Raw genomic sequence first — 19,133 nt, forward strand, 5'->3', positions numbered from 1 at the left:
TCCTTCCTTAATGAAAGGTAGGTGACGAGTGACAGGCTCATTAGCCATCTCAGGGAGGATGCTGCGGAGTTGCACGAGCGCCTCTCGTGCAGCCGTCTCCATTGCCAACATCAGCTCTCCCATCTGCGGTCCTTCGAAGAACCAACTAGACGGGGATTCATTACCCTTCACTATCACGTCCACGTGATATTCCTTGGTGTCGGCGTTGACCCAGTGCTCGTGGTAGAGGAAGATGGGCGTGCGTCGTACGTGGCACTTCTCGAGACAATCCACCAGAAGTAGTGGAAAGCCGGTCTCCAGAAGCGTCTCAGGTACGGCAGCCATCTACAAGGCATAGGAGAGAAGTCAGAAGGTTGCATGTGCAAGAGTCTTGTGCAAGGCTGGCGTTCTAACGTTCTCGGTTAACGTCCATGCTATCTAAGGCTTCCTATAGTCAGGATGGCTCTGATACAAGTTCTGTGGGGACCCCGACTAGCAAGTCGAGTTCGCCGTGCCCAGTGACCCCAAGGATCAATGTTCACTGAACACAGATACTGAATAATAGAGTCTTACATCCAAGTACCGAATTTATTACATCGAACGACCCAAAGGTCGGGTTCAAGAGCAAGGCCTAAAGCCAAATTAAACGGATACATCGAGTAGCGGAAACTCGTAAGGCTAAGCGGTGCCCATGCCATCAAGCCTACACCGACAGGCATTCTGACTTGGAAGCGTCCTAGATCGCGGGTTCGTCTCCGAGGGCGTACAAATCGCCAAACTCCGGTCCTTCCATGTCTGGTCAATATCATAACCAGTGGCAAGCCAATGAGTACTTTGAATGTACTCGCAAACAGCCCATGATATGAATATATATGGTAAGGAATAACAGTAACAGTTATCTTTAGTGGAATGCAATGTGGTGGCATGATCAGGTATGAGCAACAAGTTAAGAATTACTTTTGAAGAATAGGTTACAGATATTGACATATCTGTCAAGAGTTGAACACATCGGGTTCACCCTGTATGCCAAGTCATCGGACTTGTCATATCCTCAAGGTATTAATGAGGGCTAAACCATCCGGGTTTACCCTATATGTCAAGTCACCGAACTTGATCATATTGTCGTGGTTATCATAACAACACCTTTTTAACACCACGCACACACACTTGGTTTATGCGGAAACTCAGGACGTAGTTTAAGCAGCACCACCCAACTGTCCTTGACCGTGGACACGGCTATTCGAATAGTTTACACTCTGCAGAGGTAGTACGCTGGACCCACGAGAAACGGGAAACTTCCGTGTCATCCACGACTCGCGGTATATCACATATACCCGAGGTAAGTACCCGATCATCATCTTTCCCCTGACGATACTAGACAAAGAGGTCCACTCGATTGGTACCCAGCCCACATGTTGTACGTCTTACGAGCACCGACTCTGGACTGTATCGACCATGCAGGGACCAACGGTGTGCCTGGAACTCATAATAATGGCATAGTCATCCTACCTGGCATGACCCCATCACGAGAGTGACACCGATCACTCCCGCCACTAGTAATGTGGCTCTTTGCTAGCACCGACCAGAGTAATCAACAAAGCCCCGTCCCATAAAGGGGTATCGTGGTCGTACTGGTAAGGTTGGGACGGTCGACACATCATAAATCTAATCCATTTCCGAAACCATACTCACACCAAAATCACCGGTGCATCACTTCACCAAAAGTGATCACCGATTCATCCTCACCCTCGGGCATTAGTGGCACCCGACGGGGTTTTCATAAACTCTTTATTTAACTCAACATTATGCTTGAGATAATATGCCTTAACATTACTTGTCAACATGGTGATATCATGACCCTCACGGGGTAGGGTCAAGCTCAATGCAGTGATTATACTTTACTAGTCAACATGACATTAGCATGATCCTCGTAGATGGTAGGGTTAGCTCATCATGTATGTGCTCCGAGGAGCCATGTGAATATCATTATCAACATGCAAATGCTTCGAGGAAGCCTTCGGTACCATCACATCAATGATGAACCGGCACTCTGATCACATGCATCGGAAAATACTTGCTATACTAGCATGCATCATTTTATATACTTAAGTCATGGAAAAAGGGCTGCTTGCCTTGGTCAGCTAGGTATCCGGGGTCTTCGAGGTCTTCCACTCCGGATCCTCCGTCACTCGGTAACTCTACCGTCGAGAAAGGAATAAATAAATACTAGCTCTCACTAAAACAGATCACAAAGTGCTTTTAAAAATGTTGCAAGGCTTAAATAAATTCAGTTTATTATTTTGAAAAATGTTTCCTATAGTTTTATTAGCTAAGCATATTTATTTCAAAGCAAACAGAAGCAAACAAGTGCTTTTTAATATCATTTTATTATATCAAAATAGTTTCTGTTTTTGATAAATATCAACTATTACAGAATCAAATACTACTCATTTTAGAAAATTACTGGTGGAAGAATTATATTTTTCTACTGGCTAATTCTTTTAAAAGAACATTTAGTTTGCTAGATTAAAACAAAAGAAAAGGCCAGGGGTTGGATCTAGTCGGCCCAGCCAGCAGGCCTGGCCAACAGGCGCGCGCGGGCCAGGTTCAAACCTGACCTGCGGGCCCCTGGGGTTAGCGTCAGCGGCTGCACGCGCTGGCTGCCCCAGGACACCGATAGGTGGGCTCCACGTGTCGGGTCTTTCTCCTACCTCCAGCCAGAGAGGTGGAGATGGACGCCGGCGAGGCTGCCGTTGTCCTCTGGCCAAGCTAGGAATGGGAAAGGGTCCCTCGTGCCTCCGCCTACCTTCTCGTGGTCGGAATGTCACCGGAGGTGGTCTGGGTTGCCAGCGACGAGGTGCTCGTGGCGGAAGGGTTTCGGGGTGGCATTGAACTAGGGGCTAGGGGTATGGATTCGATCGGGAAAGTTAGGGGAAATGTTCCTGGTGTCAAGGGGAGTGTAATGGGAGGTCGGGCAGCGCAGGAGCCGACGTGTAGCCGGAGATCGACCGGAGCTCCGAGGCGGAGGGGCCTCGGTCGATCTCGAGCACAGGGGCTCTGCGAGCTCGATTGGGCGGCTAGGGAGTGTCTACTGGTTGTGCTGAAGCTGCTTCGAGGGTGCTGGAGTGCCGGGGGGACCTATTTATAGGCCAACGACGGTGACCCGACTCGGGCGCGCTGGTGACTCACCGTGGCGCGCGTGCGAGCACAGTGAAGTGCTGGCTGCGAAACCACGGGTTCGGGACGTGGTTTAGGACCTCCTGGTGCAACGGCAGCAGAGGGAAAGCGAGTGGGGTCGAGCCGCAGCGACCGTGCATGCTCGGCCGCGTCGGGCACGCACGGGCACGCGTCGCCTGAGCTCTTGCGCGAGGGGGAGAGGGTCCCTGGGGTAGCTTTGCACTTAATGGTTGTCGGGGGAGCGTTTGGACATAACTGGGGAGGTTAGGACCGACCGGAGCGTCGGCCCCTTGCTGGTGGCTCTCTGCAGTGCGCCCAGAGCGGAGTTTTGGCATGCCACCGCATGCTGGCTCGCTCTGGGGCACTTCGGACGTGTCTTCCATGTCCTGGGTGTTGCTGGGAGTGATCCTAGCCGTTGTGGCTTAGTGGGAGCTCGAGCTGGTCAAGGGAGCAAGGAACACTAGTGTTGCCAGTGTTGGGGAACGTCGCATGGGAAACAAAAATTTTCCTACGCGCATGAAGACCTATCATGGTGATGTCCATCTATGAAAGGGGATGAGTGATCTACGTACCCTTGTAGATCGTACAATAGAAGCGTTAGTGAACGCGGTTGATGTAGTGGAACGTTCTCACGTCCCTCGATCCGCCCCGCGAACAATCCCGCGATCAGTCCCACGATCTAGTACCGAACGGATGGCACCTCCGCGTTCAGCACACGTACAGCTCGACGATGATCTCGGCCTTCTTGATCCAGCAAGAGAGACGGAGAGGTAGAAGAGTTTTCCGGCAGCGTGACGGCGCTCCGGAGGTTGGTGATGACCTTGTCTCAGCAGGGCTCCGCCCGAGCTCCGCAGAAACGCGATCTAGAGGAAAAACCGTGGAGGTATGTGGTCGGGCTGCCGTGGAAAAGTCGTCTCAAATCAGCCCTAAAACCTCCGTATATATAGGTGGGAGGGAGGGGACCTTGCCTTGGGGCTCAAGGAGCCCCAAGGGGGTCGGCCGAGTCCAAGGGGGGAAGGCTCCCCCCCCCAAACCGAGTTGGACTTGGTTTGGTGGGTGGGAGTCCTTCCCTTCCTTCCCACCTCCCTTTTTTTCTTTCTCTTTGATTTTTATCTCTATGGCGCATAGGGCCCTTTTGGGCTGTCCCACCAGCCCACTAAGGGCTGGTGCGCCAACCTTATGGCCTATGGGCTTCCCTGGGGTGGGTTGCCCCCCCGGTGAACTCCCGGAACCCATTCGTCATTCCCGGTACATTCCCGGTAACTCCGAAAACCTTCCGGTAATCAAATGAGGTCATCCTATATATCAATCTTCGTTTCCGGACTATTTTGGAAACCCTCGTGACGTCCGTGATCTCATCCGGGACTCCGAACAACATTTGGTAACCAACCATATAACTCAAATACGCATAAAACAACGTCGAACCTTAAGTGTGCAGACCCTGCGGGTTCGAGAACTATGTAGACATGACCCGAGAGACTCCTCGGTCAATATCCAATAGCGGGACCTGGATGCCCATATTGAATCCTACATATTCTACGAAGATCTTATTGTTTGAACCTCAGTGCCAAGGATTCATATAATCCCGTATGTCATTCCCTTTGTCCTTCGGTATGTTACTTGCCCGAGATTCGATCGTCAGTATCCGTATACCTATTTCAATCTCGTTTACCGGCAAGTCTCTTTACTCGTTCCGTAATACAAGATCCCGCAACTTACACTAAGTTACATTGCTTGCAAGGCTTGTGTGTGATGTTGTATTACCGAGTGGGCCCCGAGATACCTCTCCGTCACACGGAGTGACAAATCCCAGTCTTGATCCATACTAACTCAACCAACACCTTCGGAGATACCTGTAGAGCATCTTTATAGTCACCCAGTTACGTTGCGACGTTTGATACACACAAATCATTCCTCCGGTGTCAGTGAGTTATATGATCTCATGGTCATAGGAATAAATACTTGACACGCAGAAAACAGTAGCAACAAAATGACACGATCAACATGCTACGTCTATTAGTTTGGGTCTTAGTCCATCATGTGATTCTCCTAATGACATGATCCAGTTATCAAGCGACAACACTTGCCTATGGCCAGGAAACCTTGACCATCTTTGATCAACGAGCTAGTCAACTAGAGGCTTACTAGGGACAGTGTTTTTTCTATGTATCCACACAAGTATTGTGTTTCCAATCAATACAATTATAGCATGGATAATAAACGATTATCATGAACTAAGAAATATAATAATAACTAATTTATTATTGCCTCTAGGGCATATTTCCAACAGTATCCCACTTGCACTAGAGTCAATAATCTAGTTCACATCACCATGTGATTCCAACGAATCCAACACCCATATAGTTATGGGGTCTGATCACGTCTTGCTCGTGAGAGGGGTTTTAGTGAACGGTTCTGAAACTTTCAGATCCGTGTGTTCTTTACAAATCTTTATGTCATCTTATAGATGCTGCTACTACGTGCTATTCGGAAATGCTCCAAATATCTACTCTACTATACGAATCCTTTTCACTACTCATAGTTATTCGGATTAGTGTGAAAGCTTGCATCGACGTAACCCTTTACGACGAACTCTTTAACTACCTCCATAATCGAGAAAAATTCCTTAGTCCATTAGTTACTAAGGATAAATTTTGACCGATGCTAGTGATTCAATCATGGATCACTCTCTGTACCTCTCAACATACTTTGAGTCAAGGCACACATCAGGTGCGGTACACAGCATGGCATACTTTAGATTCTACGGCTAAGGCATAGAAGACGACCTTCGTCTATTCTCTTTATTCTGCCGGGGTCAGGTTTTGAGTCTTACTCAAATTCACACCTCACAACGCAACCAAGAACTCCTTCTTTGCTGATCCATTATGAACTCCTTCAAAAACTTGTCAAGGCATGCATCTTGTTGAAACTTCCATTAAGTGCCTTTGATCCATCTCCATAGATCTTTGATGCTCAACGTTCAAGTAGCGGAATCCATGTATTCCTTTGAAAAACTCCTTTCAAACAACCTTGTATGATTTACAGAAATTCTACATTACTTCTGATCCACAATATGTCAACCACATATTCTTATCAGAAATTCTATAGTGCTCCCACTCACTTCTTTGGAAATACAAGTTTCTCACAAACTTTGTACAAACCCAAAATCTTTGATCATCTCATCAAAGTGTATATTCCAACTCCGAGATGCTTGCACCAGTCCATTCAAGGATCGCTGGAGCTTGCATACTTGCTAGTATCTTTAGGATCGACAAAACCTCATGGTTGTATCTCATACAATGTTTGCTCAAGGAAACCGTCGAGGAAACAATGTTTTGACATCCTACATGCAATATTTCATAAATAATGCAGCAACCACTAACATAATTCTAACAGACAGACTTTTAGCATCGCTAAAAGTGAGAAAGTCTCATCATAGTCAACTGTTTGATCTTGTCGGAAACATCTTTGCGACAAGTCGAGCTTTTCTTAATAGTGATTTATCACCATCATCGTCTGTCTTCCTTTAAAGATCCATCTTTACTCAATAGTCCTCTGACCATCAAGTAGTTCTTCCAAAGTCTACACTTTGTTTTCATACATGGATCCTCTCTTGGATTTCATGGCTTCCAGCCATTTGTCGGAATCCGGGCCCACCATCGCTTTCTCCATAACTCGTAGGTTCACTGTTGCTCAACAACATGACCTCCAAGACAGGGTTACCATACCACTCTGTAGTAGTACACGACCTTGTCAACCTACGAGACTTGTAGTAACTTGATCCGATGCTCGATGATCACCATCATCAGCTTCCACTTCAATTGGTGTAGACGCCACAGGAACAACTTCCTGCGCCCTGCTACACACTGATTGAAGTGATGGTTCAATAACCTCATCAAGTTCTACTACCCTCCCACTCAATTCTTTTGAGAGAAACCTTTCCTCGAGAAAGGATCCGTTTCTAGAAACAAACACTTTGCTTTCGGATCTGAGATAGGAGATGTACCCAACTGTTTTGGATATCCTATGAAGATGCATTTATCCGCTTAAGGTTCGAGCTTATCAGACTGAAACTTTTTCACATAAGTGTCGAAGCCCCAAACTTTCAAGAAACGACTGTTTAGATTTCTCTAAACCTCAGTCTATACTGTGTCATCTCAACGGAAATACGTGGTGCCCTATTTTAAGTGAATGTGGTTGTCTCTAATGCATAACCCATAAACGATAGTGGTAATTCGATAAGAGACATCTTAGTGTGCACCGTACCAAATAGTGCGTGGCTATGATGTTCAGACACATCATCACACTATGATGTTCCAGGTGGCATGAACTGTGAAACAATTTCCACATTGTCTTAACTGCGTACCAAAACTCGTAACTCAGATATTCATTTCTATGATTATATCGTAGTCAGTTTATCCTCTTGTTACGACGAACTTCACTCTGAAATAGAATTGAACTTTTCAATATTTCAGACTTGTGATTCATTAAGTAAATACTCTAGTATCTACTCAAATCATCATTGAAGTAAGAACATAATGATATCCACTGCGTGCCTCAGCACCCATTGGACTGCATACATCAAAATGTATCACTTCCAACAAGTTACTATCTTGTTTCATCTCAATGAAAACAAGGCCTTGCTCATGTGGTATGATTTGCATGTCACTAGTGATTCGAAATCAGGTGAGTACAAAGATCCATCAGCATGGAGCCTCTTCATGCAATTTATACTAACATGACTCAAGCGGCAGTGCCACAAGTAAGTGGTACTATCATCATTAACTCGTATCTTTTGGCACCAATATCATGAACATGTGTAACACTACGATCGAGATTCAATAAACCATTGAAGGTGATTATTCAAGCAAATAGAGTAACCATTATTCTCTTTAAATGAATAATCATATTGCAATAAACACGATCCAATCATGTTCATGCTTAACGCAAGCACCAAATAACGATTATTTAGGTTTAACACCAATCCCGATGGTAGAGGGAGCGTGCGACGTTTGATCATATCAACCTTGGAAACACTTCCAACACGTATCGTCACCTCGCCTTTAGCCAGTCTCCATTTATGCCGTAGCTTTCATTTCGTGTTACTAATCACTTAGCAACCGAACCGGTATCCAATATCCTTATGCTACTAGGAGTACTAGTAAAGTACACATCAACATCATGTATATCAAATATACTTCTTTCGACTTTTGCCAACCCACTTATCTACCAAGTATCTAGAGTTGCTCCGCCTTAGTGACTGTTCCCCTCATTACAGAAGCACTTAGTCTCGGGTTTGGGTTTAATCTTGGGTCTCTTCATTAGCGCAGCAACTGTTTTGCCGTTTCACGAAGTATCCCTTCTAGCCCTCGCCTTTCTTGAAACTTAGTGGTTTTACTAACCATCAACTATTGATGCTCCTTCTTGATTTCTACTTTCGCAGTGTCAAACATCGCGAATCGCTCAAGGATCATTGTATCTATCCTTGATATGTTGAAGTTCATCACGAAGCTCTCACAGCTTGGTGGCAGTGACTTTGGAGAACCATCACTATCTCATCTGGAAGATTAACTCCCACTTGATTCAAGTGATTGTCGTACTCAGTTAATCTGAGCACACGCTCAACGATTGAGCCTTTCTCCTTTACTTTGTGGACAAAGAATCTCGTCGGAGGTCTTGTACCTCTTAACAAGGGCACAAGCATGAAACCACAATTTCATCTCTTTAGAACATCACTTATGTTCCGCGACATTTCAAAACGTTTTCGGTGCCTTGCTTCTAAGCCATTAAGTATTTTGCACTGAACTATCGTGTAGTCATCAGAAACGTATATGTCAGATGTTCACAGCATCCACAGATGACGCTCGAGGTGCAGCACACCGAGTGGTGCATTAAGGACATAAGCCTTCTGCGCAGCAACGAGGACAATCCTCGGTTTTACAGACTTAGTCTGCAAAGTTTGCTACTATCAATTTTCAACTAATTTTTCTCTAGGAACATATAAAAACAGTAGAGCTATAGCGCAAGCTACATCGTAATTCGCAAAGACCATTAGACTATGTTCATGATAATTAGTTCAATTAATCATATTACTTAAGAACTCCCACTCAAAAAGTACATCTCTCTAGTCATTTGAGTGGTACATGATCCAAATCCACTATCTCAAGTCCGATCATCACGTGAGTCGAGAATAGTTTCAGTGGTAAGCATCTCTATGCTAATCATATCAACTATATGATTCATGCTCGACCTTTCGGTCTCATGTGTTCCGAGGCCATGTCTGCACATGCTAGGCTCGTCAAGCTTAACTCGAGTGTTCCGCTGTGCGCAACTGTTTTGCACCCGTTGTATGTGAACGTTGAGTCTATCACACCCGATCATCACGTGGTGTCTCGAAACGACGAACTGTAGCAACGGTGCACAGTCGGGGAGAACACAATTTCTTCTTGAAATTTTAGTGAGACATCACCTCATAATGCTACTGTCGTTCTAAGCAAGATAAGGTGCAAAAATGATTAACATCACATGCAATTCATAAGTGACATGATATTGCCATCATCACGTGCTTCTTGATCTCCATCACCAAAGCACCGGCACGATCTTCTTGTCACCGGCGTCACACCATGATCTCCATCAACGTGTCGCCATCGGGGTTGTCGTGCTACTCATGCTATTACTACTAAAGCTACGTCCTAGCAAAATAGTAAACGCATCTGCAAGCACAAACGTTAGTTATAAAGACAACCCTATGGCTCCTGCCGGTTGCCGTACCATCGACGTGCAAGTCGATATTAACTATTACAACATGATCATCTCATACGTCCAATATATCACATCACATCATTGGCCATATCACATCACAAGCATACCCTGCAAAAACAAGTTAGACGTCCTCTAATTTTTTTGTTGCATGTTTTATGTGGTGACCATGGGTATCTTGTAGGATCGCATCTTACTTACACAAACACCACAACGGAGATATATGAATTGCTATTTAACCTCATCCAAGGACCTCCTCGGTCAATTCCGATTCAACTAAAGTTGGAGAAACTGACACCCGCCAGTCATTTTTGAGCAACGGAGTTACTCGTAGCGATGAAACCAGTCTCTCGTAAGCGTATGAGTAATGTCGGTCCGAGCCGCTTCGATCCAACAATACCGCGGAATCAAGAAAAGACTAAGGAGGGCAGCAAAACGCACATCACTGCCCACAAAAACTTTTGTGTTCTACTCGAGAAGACATCTACGCATGAACCTAGCTCATGATGCCACTGTTGGGGAACGTCGCATGGGAAACAAAAATTTTCCTACGCGCACGAAGACCTATCATGGTGATGTCCATCTACGAGAGGGGATGAGTGATCTACGTACCCTTGTAGATCGTACAGCAGAAGCGTTAGTGAACGCGGTTGATGTAGTGGAACGTTCTCACGTCCCTCGATCCGCCCCGCGAACAATCCCGCGATAAGTCCCACGATCTAGTACCGAACGGACGACACCTCCGCGTTCAGCACACGTACAGCTCGACGATGATCTCGGCCTTCTTGATCCAGCAAGAGAGACAGAGAGGTAGAAGAGTTTTCCGGCAGCGTGACGGCGCTCCGGAGGTTGGTGATGACCTTGTCTCAGCAGGGCTCCGCCCGAGCTCCGCAGAAACGCGATCTAGAGGAAAAACCGTGGAGGTATGTGTTCGGGCTGCCGTGGAAAAGTCGTCTCAAATCAGCCCTAAAACCTCCGTATATATAGGTGGGAGGGAGGGGACCTTGCCTTGGGGCTCTCAAGGAGCCCCAAGGGGGTTGGCCGAGTCCAAGGGGGGAAGGCTCCCCCCCCAAACCGAGTTGGACTTGGTTTGGTGGGTGGGAGTCCTTCCCTTCCTTCCCACCTCCCTTTTTTTTCTTTCTCTTTGATTTTTATCTCTATGGCGCATAGGGCCCTTTTGGGCTGTCCCACCAGCCCACTAAGGGCTGGCGCGCCACCCTTATGGCCTATGGGCTTCCCCGGGGTGGGTTGCCCCCCCGGTGAACTCCCGGAACCCATTCGTCATTCCCGGTACATTCACGGTAACTCCGAAAACCTTCCGGTAATCAAATGAGGTCATCCTATATATCAATCTTCGTTTCCGGACTATTCCGGAAACCCTCGTGACGTCCGTGATCTCATCCGGGACTCCGAACAACATTTGGTAACCAACCATATAACTCAAATACGCATAAAACAACGTCGAACCTTAAGTGTGCAGACCCTGCGGGTTCGAGAACTATGTAGACATGACCCGAGAGACTCCTCGGTCAATATCCAATAGCGGGACCTGGATGCCCATATTGAATCCTACATATTCTACGAAGATCTTATCGTTTGAACCTCAGTGCCAAGGATTCATATAATCCCGTATGTCATTCCCTTTGTCCTTCGGTGTGTTACTTGCCCGAGATTCGATCGTCAGTATCCGTATACCTATTTCAATCTCGTTTACCGGCAAGTCTCTTTACTCGTTCCGTAATACAAGATCCCGCAACTTACACTAAGTTACATTGCTTGCAAGGCTTGTGTGTGATGTTGTATTACCGAGTGGGCCCCGAGATACCTCTCCGTCACACGGAGTGACAAATCCCAGTCTTGATCCATACTAACTCAACCAACACCTACGGAGATACCTGTAGAGCATCTTTATAGTCACCCAGTTACGTTGCGACGTTTGATACACACAAAGCATTCCTACGGTGTCAGTGAGTTATATTATCTCATGGTCATAGGAATAAATACTTGACACGCAGAAAACAGTAGCAACAAAATGACACGATCAACATGCTACGTCTATTAGTTTGGGTCTTAGTCCATCACGTGATTCTCCTAATGACGTGATCCAGTTATCAAGCGACAACACTTGCCTATGGCCAGGAAACCTTGACCATCTTTGATCAACGAGCTAGTCAACTAGAGGCTTACTAGGGACAGTGTTTTGTCTATGTATCCACACAAGTATTGTGTTTCCAATCAATACAATTATAGCATGGATAATAAATGATTATCATGAACTAAGAAATATAATAATAACTAATTTATTATTGCCTCTAGGGCATATTTCCAACAGCCAGTACTGTCCTGCAGCTCAAATTGGAGTTCTTGTCACTTGTGCTTGGAGTTGGGGAGGGGCTGATTGACTGGGTGCTCAGGGTGTTGTGGTGCTCTAACCCACCAAGTTTGGGGCCTTGGCATTGGGTAAAACAGTGGCTAGGAGGGTTTTTACCTTCCTGTCAGTAGGTGTTCGAAAGTGACTTGGGGTGCTTCCACTCCACCACTGTAAATGAAACTTAACAGGTTTGGTCTTGGGGTAAAAACATGGGGTTCCACCAAATCTGAGCTCCATTGAACAAGTTTGGCTTTGTAAACTTGAAAATGTCTCAAAATGACCATTACTGTCCTTTACAAAGGAAGTGTGGCCAAACAGAGTCTCACAAATCTCATCTTTGGTGTGGAGTCCTCATTTGGGGTGTTAAACACCTCTGCAAAGTTTCAGCTCCATTGGAGAAACTTTGCAATGTAGAGTTGTTCCAACTCTACTCTGGACAAAGAGGCTTTTGGGATCTTTAGGTGTACTTCCCCACCTGGGATCAAGGTGAGATTTTAGGTGAGCACCTAATATGGTTTGGGAGGGCTCCTGTAATTTTATGGGATTTTATTGAGATAATTTCCTTTAGAAACATCTCAAAAAGCTAAAACAGACAGAAATGGTTTTCAGGGTTTTACTCAAATAATATTAATATAAAGTAGGGTTGGAAATCTTATATATGGAAAATATATGTCCTTCTAAGCTTCCATGAATTTACTCAGAATTTTCTAAGGCAGGAAAGCAATTTTCCTTGTGGGAATATCATTATTTAACATATTTGCCTTTTTCGTTTGCCTTTTTTGTTCGCCCTTTTCTCTCGCTTGCTTTTTGTTCACTTGTGTGCTTGCTTGCTTGCCTGCTGAAGTCACCATGACTGAAAACACCAAACTTTGTGACTTCTCGAATACTAATAATAATGATTTTATTAGTACTCTGATTGCTCCCTCCACTAGTGCGGAATCATACGAAATCAATGCTGCTTTGCTGAATCTTGTTATGAAAGAGCAATTCTCCAACCTTCCTAGTGAAGATGCCGCATCCCATCTTAATACCTTCATTGAGCTTTGCGATATGGAAAAGAAGAAAGATGTGGATAATGATGTGATTAAATTGAAGCTTTTTTCCTTTCTCGTTGCGAGATCGAGCAAAAACTTGGTTTTCGTCTTTGCCCAAAAATAATATTGATTCTTGGAATAAGTGCAAAGATGCTTACATATCCAAGTATTTTCCACCGGCTAAGATTATCTCTCTCCATAATGATATCATGAATTTTAAGCAACTTGATCATGAACATGTTGCACAATCTTGGGAGAGAATGAAATTGATGATTAGAAATTGTCCCACTCATGGCTTGAGTCTTTGGATGATTATACAGATCTTTTATGGTGGCTTGAATTTCGCTTCTAGAAATATCTTGGACTCCGCCTTAGGTGGAACGTTCATGGAAATCACGTTAGGAGAAGGCACAAAACTCCTAGACAATACATGACGAACTACTCTCAGTGGCACACTAAAAGGTCAACTACTAGTAAAAAGGTACACGCTATAGAAGAAATTAACTCGTTGAGTGCTAAGATGGATGAGTTAATGAATTTGGTTCCTAGTAGTAGTGCTCCTTTAGATCCGAATGATATGCCCTTGTCTTCCTTGATTGAGAGTAGCAACGCTAGCTTGGACGTTAATTTTGTTGGTAGGAATAATTTTGGCAACAAAAATGCTTTTAGATGAAACTATGTTCCTAGGCCTTTTCCTAGTAACTCCTCTAATAACTTTGGGAACTCCTACAACAATACTCATGGAAATTAAAATAGATTATCCTCTGATTTAGAGAGTAATATCAAAGAGTTTATCAACTCACAAAAGATTTTCAATGCGTCCATAGAGGAAAAACTACTCAAAATTGATGATTTGGCTAGGAGCGTTGATAGAATGTCTAGTGATATTGATGCTTTCAAAGTTAGATGTGCTCCTCCCAAGATCAATATGGACGAAACTTTGAAAGCTATGCGTGTTTCCATGAGTGAGAGCAAAGAAAGAAGCTCCCAAATTCGTGCTAGACATGAATGGCTTAAAAAGGCGTGTTCTCGTGATAAGAATCACGAAGATATTAAAGTGCTTGGTGTGACTCCCATTGAATCTTTGTTTTCTTGTGTCAAACCTTATGATGAGGGGGCTGGATATGAATCCACTTTGGTTGAAAAACGCCCCAATGATTCGGAGTCCATCTATCTTGATGCTAAAAGCATTGAAAGTGGAGTAGAAGATATTAAAACTTTGAGTAGTAATGAAATTACTACTTTGGATTTCAAGGAATTCAATTATGATAGTTGATCCTTGATTTAATGCATTTCCTTGATGCAATCCATGCTAAACTCTACACACGCTTATAAGCAAAACAAGGCCTTTACCGTTCATATCGTCGAAGCTATGATAAAATCTCTTGAAGAGAAACTTGAATTGGAAGTTTCTATCCCTAGAAAGCTTCATGATGAGTGGGAACCTACTACCAAAATCAAAATAAAAAACTATGAATGCAATGCTTTGTGTGATTTGGGTGCTAGAGTTTCCGCGATTCCAAAGTCTTTATGTGATGTTCTGGGTTTTCATGAGATTGAGGAGTGTTCTCTTAATTTGCATCTTGCGGATTCTACTGTCAAGAAACCCATGGGAAGGATCAATGATGTTCTTATTATTGCAAATAGGAACTATGTACCCGTGGATTTCATTGTGCTTGACATTGATTGCAATCCTACATGCCCTATCATTCTTGGTAGACCTTTCCTAAGGACTATTGGTGCTATCATCGACATGAAGGAAGGGAATATTAGATTTCAATTTCCTTTAAAGAAGGGCATGGAGCATTTTCGTAGAAAGAAAATATGATTGCCTTATGAATCCATGATGAGGGCTACTTATGGTTTGAGCACCAAAGACGACGATGCACGATTCTATCGCTTTATGCCTAGCTAAGGGCGTTAAGCAATAGCGCTTGTAGGGAGGTAACCCAATGAATTTATCTTTTTCCTTTTGTTTTGTTACGTCCACACCATCATAATCATGTTATGATTGTGTCTTTTGTGTTTCTTTTTGTGTTTGACCCAAGCAAAACCTTTATGACTAGTATTGGTGATGGTTGTTTGATCCTGCTGGAAAAAGACAGAAACTTTTCGCTCACGAGATTATTTTTAATTTTTATTCATAAAGAGATTTTGAGTTGATTCTTTTTTCTGCTGGTGGATATGCCTTTTTCCTAGGCAGTAGTAATTTTTCAGAATTTTTGAGGTACCAGAAGTATACGAAGTATACAGATTGCTACAGACTGGTGTGTTTTTGACATATTCTATTTTTGTTGAGTTGGTTGCTTGTTTTGATGAAACTATGGATAGTATCGGGGGGTACTAGCTATGGAAAAGTGAGAATACAGTAATCTAACACCAATATAAATATAAATCAAGATTCCTACATTACCTAAAGAAGTGGTAGTTTGTTTTCTTGTGTTAATGATATCACGAGTTTCTGTTTAAGTTTTGTGTTGTGAAGTTTTCAAGTTTTGGGTGATGATCTCATGGACAAAGGGATAAAGAGTGGAAAGAGCTCAAGCTTGGGGATGCCCAAGGCATCCCAAGCCAAATTCAAGGACACCAAAAAGCCTAAGCTTGGGGATGCCCCGGGAAGGCATCCCCTCTTTCGTCTTCAATCCATCGGTAACATCACTTGGAGCTATATTTTTATTCACCACAAGATATGTGTTTTGCTTGGAGCGTCTTGTATCGTAGGAGTCTTTTCTTTTTGTTGTGTCAGAATCATCCTTGCTGCACACCTTTTGAGAGAGACACACACTCATCGTGATTTTGCTAGAATGCTCATCGTGCTTCACTTATATCTTTTGAGCTAGATAATTTTGCTCTATGTGCTTCACTTAGATCTTTTAGAGTACGGTGGTGCGTAACTTGGTAGTTGGCTTGTGCTATGAAAGTAGTCCCAAAGGTGGTAGGTACCCAAAGAGGAGACAAAAACTTCCAGCTTCATGTGCATTAAGTAGAAAGAGAAGTTTTGATTCCTCTCAATTAGTTTGGAGACGTGGATTTGGTAATATTAAGAGTTATGTTAGTAGGGTGTTGTGAATCTAGAAATACTTGTGTTGAAGTTAGTGATTCCCGTAACATGCACGTATGGTAAACCACTATGTTAGGAAGTCGGAGCATAATTGATCTATTGATTGTCATCCTTTGTGTTGCGGTCGGGATCGCGCGATGGTTATAGACTTACCAACCCTTCCCCTAGGAGTATGCGTTTAGCACTTTGTTTCGATTACTAATAAAAACTTTCGCAACAAGTATGTGAGTTCTTCATGACTAATGTGAGTCCATGGTATAGATGCACTTTCACCTTCCACCATTGCTAGCCTCTCTAGTACCGCGCAATTTTCGCCGGTGCACAAACCCACCATATGCCTTCCTCGAAACAGCCACCATACCTACCTACTATGGCATTTTCATTGCCATTCCGAGATATATTGCCATGCAAATCCCACCGTTCCGTCTCATGACTTGTGCCGTCACTCTCATATTGCCATTGCATGATCGTAAGATAGCTAGCAACATGTTTCAACGTCATACACCAAGCTAGATCGTTGCACATCCCGGTACACTCCCGGAGGCATTTCCTATAGAGTCATCATCGTCCTAAGCTTTGAGCTATGAGTAAATAAAAGTTTGATGATCATCATTATTAGAGCACTGTCCCATGTGAGGAAATAAAAAAAAAGAGGCCAAAGTTGCCCATAATAAAAAAAGAGAGATATGGAAAGAGGGGAAAGAGCCCAAACAAAATAAAAATAAAAAAAAGAGAAAAAGATAGAAGGGACAATGCTACTATCTTTTCCCACACTTGTGCTTCATAATAGCACCATGTTCTTCATGATTGAGAGCCTCTCGTTTCGTCACCACCATATGCTAGTGGGAATATTTATTATATAACTTGGCTTGTATATTCCAATGATGGGCTTCCTCAAAATTGCCCTAGGTCTTTGTGAGCAAGCAAGTTGGATGCACACCCACTAGTTCTCCTTTTGAGCTTTCACATACTTATAGCTCTAGTGCATCCTTTGTATGGCAATCGCTACTCATTTACATTGATATCTATTAATGGGCATCTCCATAGCCCTTTGATACGCCGAGTCAATGTGACCATCTTCTCCTTTTTTGTCTCACAACCACCACCACACTCTATTCCACCATAGTGCTATATCCATGGCTCACGCTCATGTATTGCGTGATAGTTGAAAAAGGTTTGAGAAAGTAAGAGTGCGAAAACAATTAATTGGCCAATACCGGGGTTGTGCATGATTTAAATTAGTTGTGTGGGGATGATGGATCATAGCCAGACTATATGATTTTGTAGGGATAACTTTCTTTGGCCTTGTTATTTCGAAAGTTCATGATTACCTTGCTAGTTTGCTCGAAGTATTATTGTTTTCATGTCAATAGCAAACTATTGTTTCGAATCCTATGGATCTGAACATTCATGTCACATGAAAGAAGTTACAAAGGACAACTATGCTAGGTAGCATTCCATGTGAAAAATTCAGTCTTTATCACTTCCCTGCTCGAGGCGAGCAGGAGTTAAGCTTGGGGATGCTTGATACGTCTCCAACGTATCTATAATTTTTGATGGTTTCATGCTATTATCTTGTCAAACTTTGGATGTTTTGTATGCCTTTTATATCTTTTTTGGGACTAACTTATTAACTCACTGCCAAGTGCCAGTTCCTGTTTTTTCCGTGTTTTTGACCCTTTTCAGAGGAGAATTTTGAACGGAGTCCAAATGGAATAAAACTTCCGAAAAGATTTTTTCCGAAACAGAAGACGATCGGGAGACTTGAGAACCAAGGCAGAGGGTCACCAGGGACCCCACAAACCCTCATGGCGAGGCCAGGGGGCCCGCACCTCCCATGCTTGTGGGCTTCCTGGGCCTCCCCTACCCTAGGTCTTTTGCCTATATATTCCCCAAAATCCCAGAAAAAATCAGGAGATCCACGAAAATACTTTTCCGCCGCCGCAAGCTTCTGTCTCCGCAAGATCCCATCTGGGGCACGTTCTGGTGCCCTGCCGGAGGGGGGGGGGTTCGGATACGGAGGGCTTCTTCATCAACACCATGTCCTCTCCGATGATGCGTGAGTAGTTCACCATAGACCTACGGGTCCATAGCTTATAGCTAGATGGCTTCATCTCTCTCTTGGGATCTTCAATACAAAGTTCTCCATGATCTTCATGGAGATCTATCTAATGTAATCTTCTTTGCGGTGTGTTTGTCAAGATCCAATGAATTGTGGATTTATGATCAGATTATCTATGAATCTTATTTGACTTTCTTTTGATCTCTTATATGCATGATTTCATATCCTTGTAATTATCTTCGAGTTGTGGGTTTTGTTTGGCCAACTTGACCTATGATTCTTGTAATGGGAGAAGTGCTTGGTTTTGGGTTCATACCGTGCGGTGACCTCATCCAGTGACAGAAGGGGTAGCGAGGCACACATCGTGTTGTTGCCATCAAGGGTAAAAAGATGGGGTTTTCATCATTGGTTTGAGTTTACCCTCTACATCATGTCATCTTGCTTAAGGCGTTACTCTGTTCGTCATGAACTCAATACACTAGATGCATGCTGGATAGCGGTCGATGTGTGGAGTAATAGTAGTAGATGCAGAAAGTATAGGTCTACTTGTCTCGGACATGATGCCTATATGTATGATCATTGGCTTAGATATCGTCATGAATTTGCGCGGTTCTATCAATTGCTCGATAGTAATTTGTTCACCCACCATAATATTTGCTATTTTGAGAGTAGCCTCTAGTGAACACTATG

The sequence above is a fragment of the Hordeum vulgare genome, chromosome 3H, assembly GCF_904849725.1.
Source record: "Hordeum vulgare subsp. vulgare chromosome 3H, MorexV3_pseudomolecules_assembly, whole genome shotgun sequence".
Lineage (NCBI taxonomy): Eukaryota > Viridiplantae > Streptophyta > Magnoliopsida > Poales > Poaceae > Hordeum > Hordeum vulgare.